General features: G+C 42.9%; 1 protein-coding gene and 1 long non-coding RNA gene across 2 annotated transcripts in view; both read right to left on the bottom strand.

Annotated features, from left to right (window-relative positions):
* ano10a (anoctamin 10a) overlaps positions 1 to 20092 on the bottom strand; it is a 221477-nt gene that overhangs the window by 94897 nt on the left and 106488 nt on the right. The gene's annotated exons all lie outside the window — the stretch shown is intronic.
* LOC119123489 lies at positions 937 to 19273 on the bottom strand. Its single transcript, XR_005098080.1, has 3 exons — positions 19262 to 19273; positions 17780 to 17782; positions 937 to 1061 (listed from the first exon to the last, which is right to left on the bottom strand). It is a non-coding gene; the product is annotated as an uncharacterized LOC119123489 (long non-coding RNA).

Raw genomic sequence — 20092 nt, 5'->3', positions numbered from 1 at the left:
GACAAAAGTTTTTTTTTTTTTGTTTGTCCCTGTAATCATCTCCAAACAGGTCAAGTATCACTGATAGAAACCAGGCCTCTCTCCCTTGCCCAGCCTGTCTAAAATATCATGACACACCACTTGTCTCGTACATGTTCACAGTGTTTGTATGATGTGACTTTGCTTCAAGTGGACAAGAGAAGGAGCATTTGGCGAATGAATGCTCTGTCTGGTGATGACAGTAGTTGTCTTCGCCGCTAAATGCTGTTTTGTTGTTATGGGGCTTGGCTTGGGCACGCCTACATCTCCACTCTCTGCTTTGCGTTTTCTTCTATTGCATATGTAAATTCAGCTGTTAGCGCTCGTTTCCCATTGGCTTGTTACTCTTCTAGGGTTCCACTTCTATTAGCTTTTCATTTGATTATTGTATTGCATATGTAAATTCAGCTGTCTCAACACTCATTTCCCATTTTTGAACTGCTTGTTCCTCTTTTACGCCTCCACTCTCCCTTTTGTTTTGCATCTGATTCTTGTATTGCATATGTTAATTAAGCTGTATCAACGCTCGTTTACTGGACTATTCTTTCCTCTTCTACGCCTTCACTTTCCTTTCTGCTTTGCATCTGATTCTTGTATTAGACAGCCCTAATGACCATACAACACAGCCATAGCCCAGCCATGAACTCACAGTGCCTTTTAGCAGGGCAGCTGGTGATCAGGCCTCTCTCCCTTGCCCTTTAGCCTGACTTTTTCTGTGTCTTCTCGGGGGTATTTTTAGCAATTGTAGAAAATTAGAACAGGTTCCCCACTCCCCAAGCAAATCTAGGAGGTCAAGACTAAAGTGACTTGTTTTTTATTGTTATAAAGGTGTGACAAGCAAAAATACAAATGCTGTTTTGGTTTTCTGTGTGTTTTACACAGAGTAATAGGGTAAAAAGTGTGACTTTTTTGATGGTCTGGCATGCATTATTTGCTTTTACATTGATTCCTATGGAAAATGTTGCTTCTACTTACTAAAGTTTTTACTTCCAAAACCGATCATTGAACCAATTAAGTTCATAAGTAGAGGTACCACTGCATTTCTGTGGAAAATGCTGCAAGCAAAAAATCATTGTAAAAGACTCTCACCATCTCTCTCTCCACGCATGCACGCACGCGTGCACACACACGTGTATAAAGACAGAATACCCCAATTTGCCCGCTCTTCTGCACTGGGCCACATGGCCTCATCAACATCACACCTTATGTCTTCCCTGGCAAGGCACCTAGGAAAGTTTCAGGTTCTTATATTTTCTAGTTTAGCTGGACAAATTAGGACTTGCAGGTGTTTTCTGCTAAACCAAACAAACAAAGAAACAAACAAACATAACCTTCCTCATTAGTTTCCTAGGTTTTTGTCACTTTTTCACCTTCTATTAAAGGCTCTTAGTCTATTTTTTAATGTCCAATTTTGGCCTATTTTTGCACATTTACAGAGGTCGTACTTTTGCACCTTTAATCAACTCCTTATTAACCCATCTAGATTGCAGCTGTCATTGGCAGAAGAACTAGGATCAGAAGCAAAGTCATCCAGATCAAAGACTACAGGTGCGTGATTTTAAGTGATACAGTCCATTTTTAGTTTGCAGCTATCGATCAAATCAATTTCGATAGAATTTCGATAGGGTGTGGCCAGAAGTGGTGTAATCACTGATTAATCGGGCAGGCTAGATTAAATTGGCTGTGGGCTGCTATAGTGGCCCTCATCTGCTTTAAAGCGTACACTCACTGTTATATCTGGGATGTTATCAGCATAATACACTGTATGAGATAATTATTATGCAATATTATTGTATTATGTAATGTTAGATTGAGTAAATTGTACAGTTGTGTATAAAGGTTAAACAAGGTAAAAGATGTTTTCTCTTACCTCATGAAAAACATTTCTAAAAAGACAAGAGAAATTTACCGTAATTTCCGAACTATAAGCCTCTACTTTTTGCTCAAGTTTTGAACCCTGTGGCTTGTCATTCGGTGCGGCGTATCTATGGGTTTTTCGTGACTTTTGTGATGACGTGATCACTTTTATACACTCGTAAAAAGGCTGTGGACCGCTGTTGTGTGGCACCGCTTTGCTGGGCAGAGGGATATGTGACACAGTCACTGGGGAGAAGAGTAGTGCGTTGATCACATGTCCATCTGCCAGGCAAATAGTGCCGTATAATTCACATACTGAAGAAAGGAACAAACCCTCATTATGGGGGACAAAAGAAATGCATATGATGCCACATTTAAGTTTTAAGGCAGTCGATTTGGCTCTTCATGCAGGAACCACAGCTGCTCATGCATTGTAGAGGTTTCTTCCGGTCACTAGGGGGCACTGGGCTATTGTTGCATCACCCTTTTCTTTATTTCCTGGTCACGTTTACTCTGGAGCTATACGTGTAGCTCGCTAGTTTAATGTAACTTAGCTCTTTGTGCATGAATAAAATTAGCATGAACAGACCCTCGTCATGGAAAATGCTAGAAGAAATGCATTAACGCGACAACGAAAGAGAGACTGAGAAAGTGTGTGGCGAAGTATCAAGTATTCCAATCGGACACTGAGGAGCAAGACTTCGATGGTTTCAGTGCACAGCAGGAAGATGAAGACAACGGCTCTCAGTGACTTTCACTGGTATTTTTTTTAACCAGCCCTGTTAGTGCTGTGCTACCGTGTTGCTGCTTTGTTACCGCCGCGTCTCAGTGACTTTTACCGGTATGTTTTTTTTATCCAGCTCCATTAGTGCTGTTACTTACGTGTTGATGCGGTATTACTGCCGCGTCAGAGGCAGTGTTTGGAAAGAAATGTTAGTATGTTACTAAAACTTTAAAGAGGCTTTCTGTGTACAGTCTTTCTTTGTAAATAACTCGCGTGCACATGCGGCTTTTAGTACGGTGCGGCGTATTTAGGAAAAAAAAAATCCTCAAATTTACCAGCCCCTTGTTTAAATGGCACCTAAGAGCATCACTATAAATTTTGTATGTATGAATAATTTGCCAATACCAACTTACCCCATTCTGTGAGAAACTCAGCAGCATATCTGTAGACGAGATTCAGAACTTCTATAAGCACAGCATAGATAACACCAGGAATAAACAATAGGATTTTTGTCCAAAATGTAGGCTCCCTATCATGTAGCATGAGAACCCATCCTTCCATCTGAAAGTAGATCATCATGACATAAAGGGAAATGTAGAGACAGAGCAGGACAAAAGGGAGTGACACAAGGTAGATACGAAGCTGCCGCTTGAAGTTAGGGTAAATAGGCTCTTCTCGTCCTGTCACTGGGTTAAATCCAAGAATGCCATGGAAACCAGGCCGTGGTTCTTCAAATACCTTCTTTCTGCTCAGTGTGCCCCAGTTATATGCTAGAGAGGCACTGCACTGCTTCCATAACTACAGGAGGAAATGTTAAAAAAAGTGTTCATCAGTAATCAATAATATAACATCACGTGACAAAGTCCTAATTTAATCATTTATAATACTAAGGTAGACTAAATTATCATCTTAATGTGCAGCACAGAATTATTCACAAAAATTCACAGCAGTTAGTAAAATTTTATCCAAATGTGATTAATTGTAGCAAGGCAAATTGCAAAATGCTTTCTTACCTCAAGGATAACAGTGCACCAGATTAGATTGAATGCAGCAAAAAAAACATATTTGTCATAATCCTCCCAGTCAAACTGACAATAGAGCAGCCCAATAAGTGCCAAAGGCATAAGGGCCATTGTAAAATACTCCAGGAAGCCAAAGTAGAGAGCCAGACCCTCGCCAAAATAGTGTCTGATGTCATCTGAAAGTAAGACATGAATTACAGTGATCAAATTGGATGAAAACTGGTACACACATTCTTTTGTGTCCGTCCATCCATCCATCCATCCATCCATCCATCCATCCAGGAAGTCAAAGTAGAGAGCCAGACCCTCGCCAAAATAGTGTCTGATATCATCTGAAAGTAAGACATGAATTAGTGACCAAATTGGATGAAAACGTGTCCATCCATCCATCCATCCATCCATCCATCCATCCATCCATCCATCCATCCATCCATGAAGCCAAAGTAGAGAGCCAGACCCTCGCCAAAATAGTGTCTGATGTCATCTGAAAGTAAGGCATGAATTACAGTGATCAAATTGGATAAAAACTTGTACACACATTATTTTCCATCCATCCATCCATCTATCCATCCTCCGCTTATCCGGGGTCGGGTCACGGGGGCAGCAGCTTTAGGAGGGATGCCCAGACATCGTTCTCCCCAGCCACTTCGTCTAGCTCATCCCGAAGGATCTCAAGGCGTCTCCTGCCGTTGGGACATGCCCGGAACACCTCCCGAGGGAGGCATCCAGGAGGCATCCTCAGGAAATGCCTGAGCCACCTCATCTGGCTCCTCTCAACGTGGAGGGGCAGCGGATCAGCTCCGAGTCCCTCCTGGATGACCGAGCTTCTCATCTTATCTCTAAGGGAGAGCCCGGACACCCTGCGGAGGAAACTCTTTTCGGCTGCTTGTATCCGGGATCTTGTCCATTCGGTCACAACCCATAGCTCGACCGGTAAATTGAGAGCTTCGATTTTCCGCTCAGCTCCCTCTTCACCACGACAGACTGGTACAGAGTCCGCATCAGAGCAGACACTGCACTGATCTGCCTGTTGATTTCGCTCCCTCCTGCCCTCGCTCTTGAACAAGACCCCAAGAAACTTGAACTACTTTACTTGGGGCAGGATCTCATCTCCAATCCGGAGAGGACATTCCACCCTTCTCCGACCGAGGACCATGGTCTCAAATTTGGAGGTGCTGACTTTCATCCCAACCTCTTCACACTCTGCTGCAAACCGCTCCAGTGAGAGCTGGAGCTCATGGCTTGAAGAAGCCAACAGCACCGTCTGCAAAAATCAGAGATGCAATGCTGAGATCACCAAACCGAACACCTTCAAAACCTCGGCTGCGCCTAGAAATTCTGTCCATAAAGGTTATGAACAGAATCGGTGACAAAGGGCAGCCTTAGCGTAGTCCAACCCCCACTGGGAACGAATCTGACTTACTGCCGGAAATGTGGACCAAACTCTGGCATCAATGAAACAGGGACTTATCAGTTTGTTCAGCACCACGTACTCCCGAAGCACCCCCCACAGAACTCCCCGAGGGACACGGTCGAACGCCTTCCCCAGGTCCACAAAACACACGTGGACTGGTTGAGCAAACTCCCATGCACCCTCGAGGATCCTGCCAAGGGTATCGAGCTGGTCCACTGTTCCGCGGCCAGGACAAAAACAACACTGCTCCTTCTGAATCTGAGATTGGACCTACCGACGAACCCTTCTCTCCAGCACCCCTGAATAAACCTTACCAGGGAGGCTGAGTGTGATTCCTCTAGTTAAAAAGGGGGACCACCACCCCAGTCTGTCAATCCAGAGGGACTGTCCCCAAAGTCCACGCAATGTTGTAGAGGCGTGTCAGCCAGGACAGCCCCACAACATCCAGAGCCTTTAAGAATTCCGGGAAGATCTCATCAACCCCCGGTGCCTTGCCTCTGAGGAGCTTTTCAACTACCTCGGTGACCAGGTGGTAATCAGTTGACAGCTCCGCCCCTCTCTTCACCCGAGTGTCCAAAATATGTGGCCGCAAATCCGATGACACGACGACAAAGTCGATCATCGAACTGCAGCCTAGGATATCCTGGTGCCAAGTGCACACATGGACAGTCAAAGTCAAAAAGTCAATTCTGCTTTATTGTCAATTTCTTCACATGCCAAGACACAAAGAAATCGAAATCACATTCCCACTATCCCACGGTGACAAGACATAGTACACAATATACATACAAGTAAACAACACAAAACATAAAAACAAGAAGGCACAAACAATGAATAAATAAGAGTGATGAATAAATAATAAATAAACAAATAACAATAAATAAGAGGAGCAAAAATGCTTATGCTTGAACATGGTGTTCATTATGGACAATCCATGTCGAGCACAGAAGTCCAGTAATAGAACACCACTCGGGTTCAGATGGGAGGGGGCATTCAAGGTCTCACTGTCATTGCCCACGTGAGCATTGAAGTCACCCAACAGAACGATGGAGTCCCCAGAAGGAGCGCTCTCCAGTACTTCTTCCAAGGACTCTAAAAAGGGTGGGTACGCTGAGCTGTCGTTTGGTGCATAGACACAAACAACAGTCAGAACTCATCCCCCCACCCGAAGGCGGAGGAGGCAACCCTCTCGTTCACCGGGGTGACGACGTTAATTAAGCTGAAATCCATCATGGACAACACCTCTCACCCCCTCCATGACATTGTGCGGTCCCTGAGCAGCTCCTTTAGCAGCAGACTATTACACCCACGGTGTAGGAAGGAACGATTCCGCAGATCCTTCATTCCCTCTGCTGTCAGACTATACAACAGGGGTCACCAACACGGTGCCCGCGGGCACCAGGTCGCCCGCGAGGACCGCATGAGTCGCCCGCAGGACTGTTCTAAAATGAGCTCAAATAGCGGCACTTGTCAGTGAGCTGCATCTATTTATTTTACAGTCAAACCTCGGTTTCCGAATGTCCCGGTTCTTGAACAAATCGGAATTTGAACAAAATATTCGAGATTTTTTTGCTTCGGTTGTTGAACAAAATTCGGAGGTCGAACCTCGCGAGATGAGCCGGGAGGACCCGAGAAAACCCGACCGCGCGGCCCGGATGACGACTGACTCCATAGTTATTGTGTTTTCATTACTTTGAGGATTGTATTAACCAGGGCTGCGGACTCGGACTCGGGGACTCGGACTCGGGCGGACTCGGTCATTTTTGCCGGACTCGGACTCGGTGCTGATTTTGACCGAGTCCACCGAGTCCGACAATAAAAAAAATACGTTCAATTTTATTTTCATCATGCTGCTGAGAATGCGCGTAGGAATACTGTCCACAGCCCTGCTTACGATTAAGTTTGAAAAATAACTTGACAGCATTGAGCGCCGCCGGCGTTTGTCGGCCGCCACCTCGCCAACCGGTCAAACGCGCATGCGAGTGAGGGGAAATCCCGCAAAGGAGGAGGGACAAACAGAGCGATTGGTTTTGCTGGCTTTTTAATAAATGGCGACTGTGACTACGGGGGCCCATTAGGTCCAGAAAACCTGACAAGACGCTTGCCCAAATGGCAAGGAAAAAATGCACAGCTAAACGAATATATGACGATGAACACAGGACGTTTTTAACAGAGTTAAAGTTGTTTTTTGTTGAACGCTATGGCAAGCCATTCTGCCTGATATGTCGGACGTCATTGCCGCATTTAAAAGCTTCAAATGGTCAGCGCCACTTCAGCTCACTTCATGCCAATATCGATAAGGACTTTGCAAAAGGGACTGAATTTCGCAAGCACAAGTTTGGGACTTTGAAAAGTCAGGCAGAAAAATAGGTACAGTTTTTCAAAAGAATTACGAAGCACTCAGAGACTGTCACACTTGCATTGTTTCAACTGGCTTGGAACATTGCACGGGCTAAAAAGCCATACAATGAAGTGGAGTTCGTTAAAATATGCCTCAGTGACGTTATTGAATTTTATTTTCATCATGCTGCTGAGAATGCGCGTAGGAATACTGTCCACAGCCCTGCCTGCCTGCCTGCGTGCGTGCACGTACAAGACCGAGCGTAAGTTACGATCAATGCGGCCACGTTGAGTTGCACTTAGGCTAATGTTTACATTATGTACCAATGTCAAGGACGATTATGTCACCCAGCTTATATCATTGATGTGTTTCGATAGTTGTGGGGTCGTCACTAATTATTTGTGTTTAGATAAATGTCTGAGCTATAATGGTGTAATTAATGATTAAAACTTGAAAGTATCTGTTTATTGTATTCGTTTATATGTTTAATAAAGACAAAGCCATCACAAAACTGTTGTAATTATTTAGATTTTGATCTAAATTAGCCTTGAATAAAGACTAAGCAGTCACATGAATTAACAGAAAAAAATGGACAGCCGGACTCGGACTCGGACTCGTGGTCAAGAGGCCGGACTCGGTGCAAAAATCCGACCGAGTCCACAGCCCTGCTTATAATCTATCAAAAACACTTGTAATACTCAAACCCCTCCTTGGCACAGCAGAACACCACTGCAAAAATTCAAAACAACTGGCACATGAACTCAACAATATAACAGTACAAAAAGATGAAATCCTCATTTCCCACGACGTAGTTTCATTATTTACAAAAACCCCCGTTGACATCACATCGTACAAGAACACCTCAAGGAAGACTGGACCCTTAAAAAATGCACAAACCTGACAGTTAGTGACATCACCACATTACTTAATTTTGTAGCCAAATCTACATATTTCCAGTTTAAAAACATTATATACAGACAGACGGAAGGATTCGCAATGGGAGACCCACTATCCGCAATAATGAGCAGTTTTTTCATGGAGGACCTGGAAACCAAAGCCATCAACACAGCACCCACTCTCTGTAAACCCATATTCTGGAAAAGATACCTTGACGACATCCTGGAAAAAAATAAATCTGGAAACACACAATAACTAACCAATCATCTGAACACCATGGACAACACTGGCAACATACAATTCACACATGAAGAGGAAATAAACCGGACCATATCTTTCCTGGACATGATTATCCACCACAAAGACGACGGCAGCATCAAGATTACAATTTACAGAAAACCCACCCATACGGACCAGTACCTCCTCTGGACATCAGAACACCCCACAGCACACAAACTATCAGGAGTCAGAACATTATACGACCGGACCACCACCATAACTGAAGAGAAAGACAGACAGGAGGAAGAAAGACACATCGAACAAGCTCTCACACGTTGTCAATATCCAAGATGGGCCATAAAAAAAGGAAAACAACAAGTCAAAAATAAAGAGGACAAGACAAGAAGAAAGAATACGAAACGCACTCAACAGACGTAGAAACCATCAGACATCATAATTTTACCATACATCCGAGGGATAACGGGCAATGAAAAGACACCAAATCAACACAGCCATCAAACCGTACACCAAACTCCAACAACTACTAGTGCATCCCAAAGACAAAATAACACCGGAAAAAAGTGCAACACCATCTACGAGATACCGTGCAAGTCATGCAACAAATCATACATTGGAGAAACAAGAAGGTCATTCAACATAAGGAAAAAGGAACATCAAAAATGTGAAAAGGAGACAGTGGGGCGATTCACAAGGACACTAAAAGAAAAAGCAGAACAAGAAAACCTCAAATCAGCCATCACAGATCACTGCAGGAGAAACAATCACATCATGGACTGGGATGGGGGAAAAATCATAACAGAATCCAACAAATTCAAGCGGTGGATCAAAGAGGCCATTGAAATCAGGAAGCGGGCTAGCAGGACTATCAACAGGGACGAGGGGGCGTACACCCTATCGCACACCTGGGATTCCCTTCTCCAAGGACCACCAGGGGCGGACGGGCCGGCTCGGCGGACAGGTCTGCCGAGCCGGCCAATGAATAAATGACACGTCATCAACACGTCGGATGACGGCTCTGAGGAAGACTGGAGTGCGCAGTCGAAACTGTCAGCAGAAGGTAATAATGAAAAATTTCTAGCATTTGTCTGAAAATAAGACTCTAATAATAGCATTCAGAAGACATTATGAAACTATCCGAAATAATGACTGTTTTGGGTCTTAACATGCACAAAAACTCATGAAATGTTGTAAACACAACAGCATCAATATTTTATTTATTTATTCTGTAAGTTTTAATAATTGGTTCACGTTGTGCCCCCTTAAAATTTTAAACAAAGCAGCCCTGGTTATATATTAAGATCCATACATTTGGTGTTTTGTGAAACAGCACAACACCTACAAAACAAAAGTCTAAAGCAGTGGTTCTTAACCTGGGTTTGATCGAACCCCAGGGGTTCGGTGAGTCGATCTCAGGGGTTCGGCAGAGCCCCCGCCACGGAGGTCCGGACACACTTGAATTATTGTGTAAATTTGTGATGACACACACGGCCCGGCCCGCTTGGCCATCACCGGCTGCAGATGATCATGCTACACTGCTTGGCCAATCAGCGCCCTCGGGGAATTTAGTGCGTACTCAGTAGTCAACGTGTGACTGTTGTTGTCGTACGTCGTGTGATTTCTTTAATTCTTTCTCCATACTAACTACGTATGTCGGGCAAAAGAAGAAAGTGGTCGGACGAATATGTAAAACATGGATTCTCATGTTAAAGTTAAAGTTAAAGTCCCAATGATCGTCACACACACATCTGGGTGTAGTGAAATTTGTCCTCTGCATTTAACCCATCCCCGTGTGATTTTGATCCATCCCCTGGGGGAGAGGGGAGCACTGAGCAGCAGCGGTGCCGCGCTCGGGAATCATTTGGTGATCTAACCCCCCAATTCCAACCCTTAATGCTGAGTGCCAAGCAGGGAGGCAATGGGTCCCATTTTTAATTCCCCTTTCAAATGACACCGTCAGTGACAGAATAGAAGACATGAGTAAAGACATCTTGGCTCAAGTAGTCGCGGATCTGATTTCAAGCCCGGCAAAATTCAGCCTTCAACTCGACGAAACCACAGACGTTTCTGATCTAAGCCAGCTTGCTGTTTTTGTACGCTATGTGAAAGACGACATGATAAATGAAGAGTTTTTATTTTGTAAGCCTCTTACAACAACAACGAAGGCAGCCGATGTGAAGAAGCTTGTGGATGACTTCTTCAGAGACAACAATCTTTCATGGGATATGGTTTCTGCAGTTTGTACGGACGGAGCTCCAGTCATGCTGGGAAGAAAGTCTGGTTTTGGTGCGCTAGTAAAGGCCGATGCACCACACATCATTGTGACGCATTGTATTCTGCACAGGCATGCGTTGGCAACAAAAACCTTACCTCCAAAAATGGCAGAAGTATTAAAAACTGTGGCGGAATGTGTGAACTATGTGCGAAAAAGTGCTCTAAGGCACCGCATCTTCAGAGAGCTGTGTAAAGAAATGGGCTCTGAATTTGAGGTACTTCTGTTCCATTCTAATATTTGGTGGTTATCCCGGGGACAGGTGCTGAATCGTGTTTTTGCCATGCGTGTGGAATTAGCCCTGTTTTTGCAAGAGCACCAACACTGCCATGCAGATTGCTTCAAAAATCCTGAGTTCATTCTCATTTTAGCGTACATGGCTGATATATTCGCAGCTCTCAATCATCTCAATCAGCAGATGCAGGGTGGTGGAGTCAATATCATGGAAGCGGAAGAACACCTGAAGGCTTTTCAAAAAAAGCTACCGTTATGGAAACGACGAACAGAGAACAATAACTTCGCAAACTTCCCGCTTCTGGACGACTGTGCAAGTAAGATCGAAGATGTGTCTGGAATCGGAGATATTTCTGTATCCACGGAACTGAAGCAAACAATTACCACGCACTTAGATGAGCTTGCAAAGTCTCTCGACGGATATTTCCCTACAATAGAGTCATATCCAGCATGGGTGAGACAGCCGTTCACGTTTGCTTTTGAAACAGCAGATGTCAATGATGAATTCCTCGACGAAATTATTGAAATTCAGCAGAGCCAGGTTCAACAGCAACTCTTCAGAACAACAACGCTCTCAACGTTTTGGTGTCGACAAATGAACAAGTATCCAGTTATTGCTAAGAAAGCCCTGGATTTTTTTATACCATTTGTTACAACATATCTTTGTGAGCAATCCTTTTCGAGGATGCTGGACATAAAAACGAAGAAAAGGAACAGACTTTGCTGTGAAAATGACATGAGAGTGGCACTTGCCAAGGTGAAGCCACGCATATCTGAACTGATCTCTCAAAGGCAACAGCAGAAGACACATTGATTTCCAGGTATGTAATTTGGTGTGAGTTTGTATGTCATTCTCGGTGAATGCGCATATGAAACTGATGGGGTTCGGTACCTCCAAAAAGGTTAAGAACCACTGGTCTAAAGTTATGCTAAACCTAAGAGGTGGTGTGTCATTTTGAATTTTATTTTGTTTGTCTGTATTTTTTTTGCCTTTTATAAAGGGGATAAAGGGAACTACCATTGGAGATGTTATCAGTTTGTCTTGAACTGTGGGGATTTCTTCCTAAAATGTTCAACATGACAAAGAAATCCAAACCCTTTTATTTACCAAACACAGTTTGGTAGTCTTAGCATTCCTGAAAACATGTAATTTTGCACACACATCATCTCTGTCAAATTAATCAATATACAGGACTGTCTCAGAAATTTAAATATTGTGATAAAGTTTTTTATTTTCTCTAATGCAATTAAAAAAACTAAAATATCATACGTTCTGGATTCATTACAACCCAACTGAAATATTGCAAGCCTTTTATTATTTTAATATTGCTGATTATGGCATACAGCTTAAGAAAACTAAAATATCTAATATAACTAACCCTAACCCCCGTTTTTTGCTGGGGTTACGTTCTGAAAAGAACCTGTGATGGGTAAAATGTGTGAAGTAGAAACCTTTATTTTTTTACCATTATCATACAGGTATAACATTGAAACCAAAGGACAAAACATGTTTTCAGGCCCAAGCATTTGTTTACCAAAGAGAAGTTAACACTTTCTTTCAGATAACTACCAGTAAAATAATTGTACGTATGTATGTACTATATAGTGCGCCTCTGCGGCTTGACTCCACTCTGTAGTGTCTTTTCATCTGAAGCCATAACACAATGCACTGTGTAAAAAATCTGTGAAGCAGTGAGGCCTTGAAAGGTGAACCGTGATATAGTGACTGTATTTGAATATTGTGTTTCTTTACCAAATGGCTCAGTAGTTTTAACAAAACAGCCCTTGTATGTTTCAATAAGATTTACAAGAAGTTGGAGGAATATGTGTAACAGGGCCCATCCTAAAAAAAGTCTGTTAGCCACATGCCAAACCTAACAATAATGACTTTTCTTAAACATTTCTTTCAACACAATTTTTGGCCTTTAGAGGTGAACGTTTTATAACAGGGGGTCCTCGATGTTGATCCATTCCTACGCGGCGACATAAACTGAATTCAGAACAGTAATGTTTATCGATGTTTCTCCCCTTACAATGTCTAATTAACTTCGATGGTGATGGCCTTCCTTTCTTTGATGTACTGCGATCAAAAGAGTGCCTTTCGCTTGGGAGCCATGATGAAAGGCAAAAAGTAACACCGTCTTACTCGGTCCACAGTCTCTCTCGCGGTGTATTCCTTCCGCCGTGCGCACAAAACCAGTTCCCATGCGCGTTACAAATCTTAGTACGCCTTTACGACGCTTAGAACGTAAAACCACTTCGGTCAAAAAAAGGCTTTATAAATAAGACCTTTTTTTCCTTTCGACTTTTCCCCTCAGGGGTCGCCTCAGCGAACCATCTGTTTCCATCTCACCCAATCCTGTGAATCCTCTTCTCTCACCTCCTCTTTCACTATCCATAAATCACCTCTTTGGTCTTCCTCTTGATCTCCTGCCGGGTGGTTCCATCCTCAGCATCCTTCTACCAATTTATTCACTATCCCTCCTCTGTACATGTCTGAACCATCTCAGTCTGGCCTGTCTGGCTTTATATCCGAAACACCTAACATGCACTGTCCCTCTGATGCACTCGTTCCTGATCTTATCCAACCGCGTCACTCCCAAAGATGATGATGATGATAGAACTTTATTCATCCCACAGCGGGGAAATTTACTTGTTACAGCAGCGCATACAAGCAAGAATACAAGTGCCAAAATTTAAAAAAATGATAAATAACAGACAAGGACAAAGACAAGTGCCGCTAGTCGAGACGAAACACAATTTTATCAGGTGCCACGCATGTTGTATAGCAGGGGTCACCAACCTTTCTTAAACCGAGAGCTACTTCCTGGGTACTGATTAAGGCAAAGGGCTACCAGTTTGACACACACTTCTGAAATAGCCAATTTGTTAAATTTAGCTTTCACTATGCGTTATTATTGTCATTTCCAGTTCACATGTAAGTGTGATTTTAACAAGAATAGCAAAAATACGGTCAAACCTCGGTTTTCGACCACAATCTGTTCCAGAAGGCGGTTTGAGAAGCGAATCGGTCGGATTCCGAATCTATTTTTCCCATTACAAATAATAGAAACAATTTTAGTCCGTTCCAAGACTAAAAAAAACTCCTTTTGTTTAAGCATTTTTTCATTTGCGCATTTTTGTCCGACCACGCAACCGTAGCGCGTAGCGCGTCGCCCACCGCGCAACTGCACTGCGCTGGTCGCATTATTGTGACAGAGCCGTCGCTGAAATTAGAAAATATTTTTAAAGTCCTGATGTACTTTCCAAAATTTAAGTGGACCTCAGTGCGCAGGGAGCTTAATTTGGTCCGATCGCGCAACCAAAGCGCGCCGGGCGCTCACTGTCGCATTGCTTTAAGAGCGTCTTTGTGTTTTAGGATGGCTTTACTGCTCCCACTTGCTTTCTTTGGAGGCATGATGAGGGGTTACCAGGGCTGTGGACTCGGTCGGATTTTTGCACCGAGTCCGAGTCCGGCCTCTTGACCACGAGTCCGAGTCCCAGTCCGGCTGTCCATTTTTTTCTGTTAATTCATGTGACTGCTTAGTCTTTATTCAAGGCTAATTTAGATCAAAATCTAAATAATTACAACAGTTTTGTGATGGCTTTGTCTTTATTAAACATATAAACGAATACAATAAACAGATACTTTCAAGTTTTAATCATTAATTACACCATTATAGCTCAGACATTTATCTAAACACAAATAATTAGTGACGACCCCACAACTATCGAAACACATCAATGATATAAGCTGGGTGACATAATCGTCCTTGACATTGGTACATAATGTAAACATTAGCCTAAGTGCAACTCAACGTGGCCGCATTGATCGTAACTTACGCTCGGTCTTGTACGTGCATGCACGCAGGCAGGCAGGCGCGGGCGCGCACGCAACAACTAAATTTGTCTTCATAACAAGCAAGCAGGGCTGTGGACAGTATTCCTACGCGCATTCTCAGCAGCATGATGAAAATAAAATTCAGTAAGGTCACTGAGGCATATTTTAACGAACTCCACTTCATTGTATGGCTTTTTAGCCCGTGCAATGTTCCAAGCCAGTTGAAACAATGCAAGTGTGACAGTCTCTGAGTGCTTCGTAATTTTTTTGAAAAACTGTACCTATTTTTCTGCCTGACTTTTCAAAGTCTCCAAACTTGTGCTTGCGAAATTCAGTCCCTTTTGCAAAGTCCTTATCGATATTGGCATGAAGTGAGCTGAAGTGGCGCTGACCATTTGAAGCTTTTAAATGCGGCAATGACGTCCGACATATCAGGCAGAATGGCTTGCCATAGCGTTCAACAAAAAACAACTTTAACTCTGTTAAAACGTCTGTGTCATCGTCATATATTCGTTTAGCTGTGCATTTTTTCCTTGCCATTTGGGCAAGCGTCTTGTCAGCTTTTCTGGACCTAATGGGCCCCCGTAGTCACAGTCGCCATTATTAAAAGCCAGCAAAACCAATCGCTCTGTTTGTCCCTCCTCCTTTGCGGGATTTCCCCTCACGCGCATGCGCGTTTGACTGGTTGCGAGGGTGGCGGCCGACAAACGCCGGCGGCGCTCAATGCTGTCAAGTTCTTTTTCAAACTTGATCGTAAGCAGGGCTGTGGACAGTATTCCTACGCGCATTCTCAGCAGCATGATGAAAATAAAATTGAACGTATTTTTTTATTGTCGGACTCAGTGGACTCGGTCAAAATCAGCACCGAGTCCGAGTCCGGCAAAATGACGAGTCCGAGTCCCGAGTCCGAGTCCACAGCCCTGAATAAGTGACAGATCCAATGCTGTCCACTATTGGGCGTAGTGGGATGTCTTTTTATGTATTCCAGGTGTACCATATATCCGGTGGGTGACATTGGCGGCGGGTATGAGGTGGTCGTAGTCATCCCGTGTAATTTTTTTTTGTTAATAGGGGTTCAATAGTGTTTTTAGTGTTTTTTTTCTTTTCTTCCGTGTATTTTCATCATTCAACATGTGTTCCATTTGTTTTTCATACGTTTCCGTGTCCAATATGACAGTGGTTCTGCCTTTGTCTGCCGGTAGTATGGTGATGGATTTCTCCCGTTTGAGTGTGTTTATTTCAAATTCTTCTTCCTTTGTGATGTTACTGAGTGGAAGTTTGGATGATTTTAGGATGCCTGCTACTGTGTTCCGGAGTTCTGCTTTCTGTCCCTGGTCTTGTATTTATGACATGCTATTTCTGTGGCGAGTATGTATTCTTCTATGGGTTTCTTTTTGGTGTAATGGCGAAATTCAGACCTTTTGTTAGTACTGTCTTTTCTGTTTCCGTGAGGGTGCGCTTCGATAAGTTCCGCAGCCATCTTTCATTACTTGTTGAAGGTGTTCGTCTGCTTTTATTTTTTTCTTCCTATGAGGTTGTTTAATTTTTTGATCTGTCGTTGTTTTGTTATGCCAAATTCCTGTTCATAAATGTTGTTCAGATGTTCTTTTACTTCCTTCTCTATATTCCTCTGCCTCGTGTAATGGTTTTTGAATTTGTCCATTTCCTCTTTTATTTGCGCGTCAATTTTTTCTATTTTGTTTGCCGTCGTTCTTATCGTTCTCTGATGAGTCTTTTCTTGCCTTTTGGATAATTTTTTCTGCATTTCTGGTCGGGATGGGGTTATTATGTGAGGCTGGTGGGTGTTATTCCTTCATCTCTGCATCGTTGTTTCTCTAGCTTCTCCAAACGGCGGGTCGCTTTGACTCCGTCTTGCCCATAACGTCCTCGAATATTTCGTTATGAATCAGGAAGCAGGCTAGCAGGACTATCAACAGGGACGAGGGGGGCGTACAGGTTGACAGGTCTGCAGAGCCGGCCAATGAATAAATGACACGTCATCAACACGTCGGATGACGGCTCTGAGGAAGACTGGATTGCGCAGTCGCAACTGTCAGCAGCAGGTAACAACGAAACATTTCTAGCATTTGTCTGAAATAAGAATCTAATAATACCAAAAAAGTCATGTTTTTTAAGTGAACAGTACATTGCCATGGAAACAGATTTTCCACAAAAACTCACAAATTATGTGATAGTCATTAAGCCCCCCAATTTATAATGAGGTTATGTGGTTAACTTGTTGTGATAAAAACATTAAAAAATAAAATATAATTCCTTTAGCCATTATGGCACTACCATTACGATGAAAATTAAGTTCAGACGCCTTTAGGCCTAGATTTTCATCAAATTGACAATTTGACAAGATGTCATTATGTAGTTAGTTACAGCACCTTGTGTTGTCAAGGTAATGCCAAATATTACAATAAATAATAAAGTTGTTAGTAATAAAACATTCAATTTCCAAATTCACCAAAAGGTGATGTTACTACTACAGTTAAAAAAAATGTGTAGATGTTTTCAGGCTAATACTGTCATCAAATGTGAGAAATTATGACAAGACAGGATCATGTGGGTAATGTTACAGTTCGAACCCTAACTATGCCTTATTACAGTATAAAGTAAATTCAAAATGGCCGATTTTCTGTTAGTTTTAGCAGAGCCATCTGTTACATATAGTACCAAATTTTGGTAGAGTTTGGTGAAACGTACAGCCGGAGCTGCTTTTTCAAAATTTCATCGAGGGTGCCACTGAGCCATTTGTTCAAATTCATACGAGGGGTGCATTCAGACCAGAAGAGTCCTTTAGTCCGCTTGTTTGGTCCTGACCAAACAAGCGGACTTTTTTTTTTTTGGTGCAGTCCTTTTCAGACTGTACATTTTTGCAAGAGGAATATTTTTTGTATACACACCCACGCTTGTGACGATCTGTGCTCCCATTGGACAGCAATGACCAGGACGGCACACAAAGCACAGACCCAGAAATTAAGGAAAACATGCTAGTCCTACGCGATGCATTCCTGCTCTGCAAATTTGTGCTGTTGGTTTGGATCTCCGCTGTTTGTATTCACACCTGAAGCGAATCGCACCATAGTTCATTAGGAAGCGAACCGAGACCACTTAAGAAAGCGGGTCTCGGTCCGTTTCTTCAATCCGCACCAGGATTCGTTTGCCTGTAATCATACCTGCACAAAAGGTCCGGACCAGCGTTACAACTGAACCTTGGTCTGTTTAAAGCGGACCAACAGTCAGGTCTGAATACACCCTAAATAAACAAAATATTGATGATTTTTCCAAGCCTGATGTGTTCAGGGTTTCAAGAGTTTTCGTTGCATGTTTACATCAAACTTAGATTATTTTTTGGGAACTCTGCATTGCCACGGTAACAGTGTTTAGCAAAAATCACAAATTTGTGTTTTAGCATCATAAAGGCCTAAACATGCTTCCTCGCAAATATTAAGACTGTACCCTCCAGAGGCCCCACATTGGGGTTTTGCTGGGGAAAGAAAGCAATAATGTAAATCAGGGGTCCCCAAACTTTTTCCTGTGAGGGCCACATAACCTTTCCCTTCTCTGATGGGGGGCCGGTGTCAGTTTGTAACAGAAAAAGTGTGACGATCGTAGGGGAGCTTAAAAAAATTATTGTTTTCCAGAAAGCCACATATAACCAAATAACGGTTATTTAATAACCCTTTCCAGGTTCTTTACAGAAAAAAAGTCAGGAAACAAATAACACTATTAATGAAATAAATAATAACTAAATAACCCTCTCTGAGTTCTTCACAGAAAAAACTGGAAATAAATAATAACTAAATAACTCTCTCTGGGTTCCTCATAGAAAATAAAGCCATGGAACATTAACTTTCTGTTGTGCCATGCACAATTTTAACAGATAAAAGTTCAGCTCAGTTGTCAGAGCAGAATCTCTCTGACACATATGAGCAGTCTCTTAAAGTTCTTGTGTTCCTTCCTTATAATCCTTTTGTAGGTTCCAGTAGGCTTGTAGACACCGCTGTCTTTTTTGTTAAGGTTTGCTAGTGCGTCATAGTCTGGAGTAAAATTTGTTGTGGCAATTCTTAGGCGAGATCCGAGGTGTTGGTCCGTTTACCTCGATCTGTGACGGGTTGATGTTGACGTTTCATGTGGCTGAACGTCACGTCGCGTACGTCGAGCCAAATTGGCCACTCTCTTTTTAAACGCTCGGCACTGTGTCCACCTTGCTTTTCCTTGGGCGACTCATTTTAATGGAAGGATTCCAGGGGAAGGGTTTGTGGGTGGCTTTAGCGCAAAACTGCATCTGAAAGCTAAGCGCGCGAATTACAAGAATGCTGTCGTCACAGCCCACGCTCTAAATTCGGGACTGATACAAATAGAGCGCGAGTGCGCCATGTCCGTACTACTGAGTACGTACAGTGTACGTCGTACACGCACTTGTGAGTGTGCACCGAGCTTTCTGACACGGCTTCCGGTAGTAAATGCGCAGGCGAGCGCTTCCCCATCTACTGGGGAAACGCAGTCATTGCAGGCAAAATGACAAAAAAAAAAAGTTTAATAATACAATTTGTTCAGGGTTGGCGGGCCGGATTAAACGGTCCCGTGGGCCGTATCCGGCCCGCGGGCCGTAGTTTGGTGACCCCTGATGTAAATGCTGCACATTCTGCATGCAGCTTTAAGTGATAACATTGCAAGTCCAATACTTTCCTAAATTCCGTATGTGTGTGTGTGAGTGGGGGGGGTCTTAAACCTTTGTCTTTGTCTCCACAGAGGAGTAAGAGTAAGTAGAATGAGCGGGACAAAAGTTTAGGCTTAAGAGGAAGTAATGGGATTGGGCAGGAGAGGAGGGTTGGTTTTGGATGGATGGATGGATGGATTGCCGGATGGATGGAAATAAAAATATTTACTGCACTTTATGTAAACTTGGGGTATCTGTTTCATGTTATTTGTTTGACAATCCTTAATATTAACATGTGAAAATCAAAAAAAAAAAAATGTGACAAGAGGGCAAGTACTCTTTTAGGACACTGTAGGTTAGATGACTGGATAGAGGGATGGGTAGACAGATTTCCCTCACAGGATGAATCAACTACCTATTTATGAATGAATGAAAATGTAAAATGTACCCAACAATTTACATGTCATTGACGTAAAATATGAATAGCACAATTTGGAGTATTTGTTAAAAAGTGCTCATCCTACAGCTATGGTAAATGGCAAATGAAGTGCACTAGTATACACCAT

Source organism: Syngnathus acus, chromosome 5 (genome assembly GCF_901709675.1).
Source record: "Syngnathus acus chromosome 5, fSynAcu1.2, whole genome shotgun sequence".
Taxonomy (NCBI): domain Eukaryota; kingdom Metazoa; phylum Chordata; class Actinopteri; order Syngnathiformes; family Syngnathidae; genus Syngnathus; species Syngnathus acus.
Note: the sequence above shows the minus strand (reverse complement) of the source record. Positions and strands in the feature narration are given on the sequence as shown.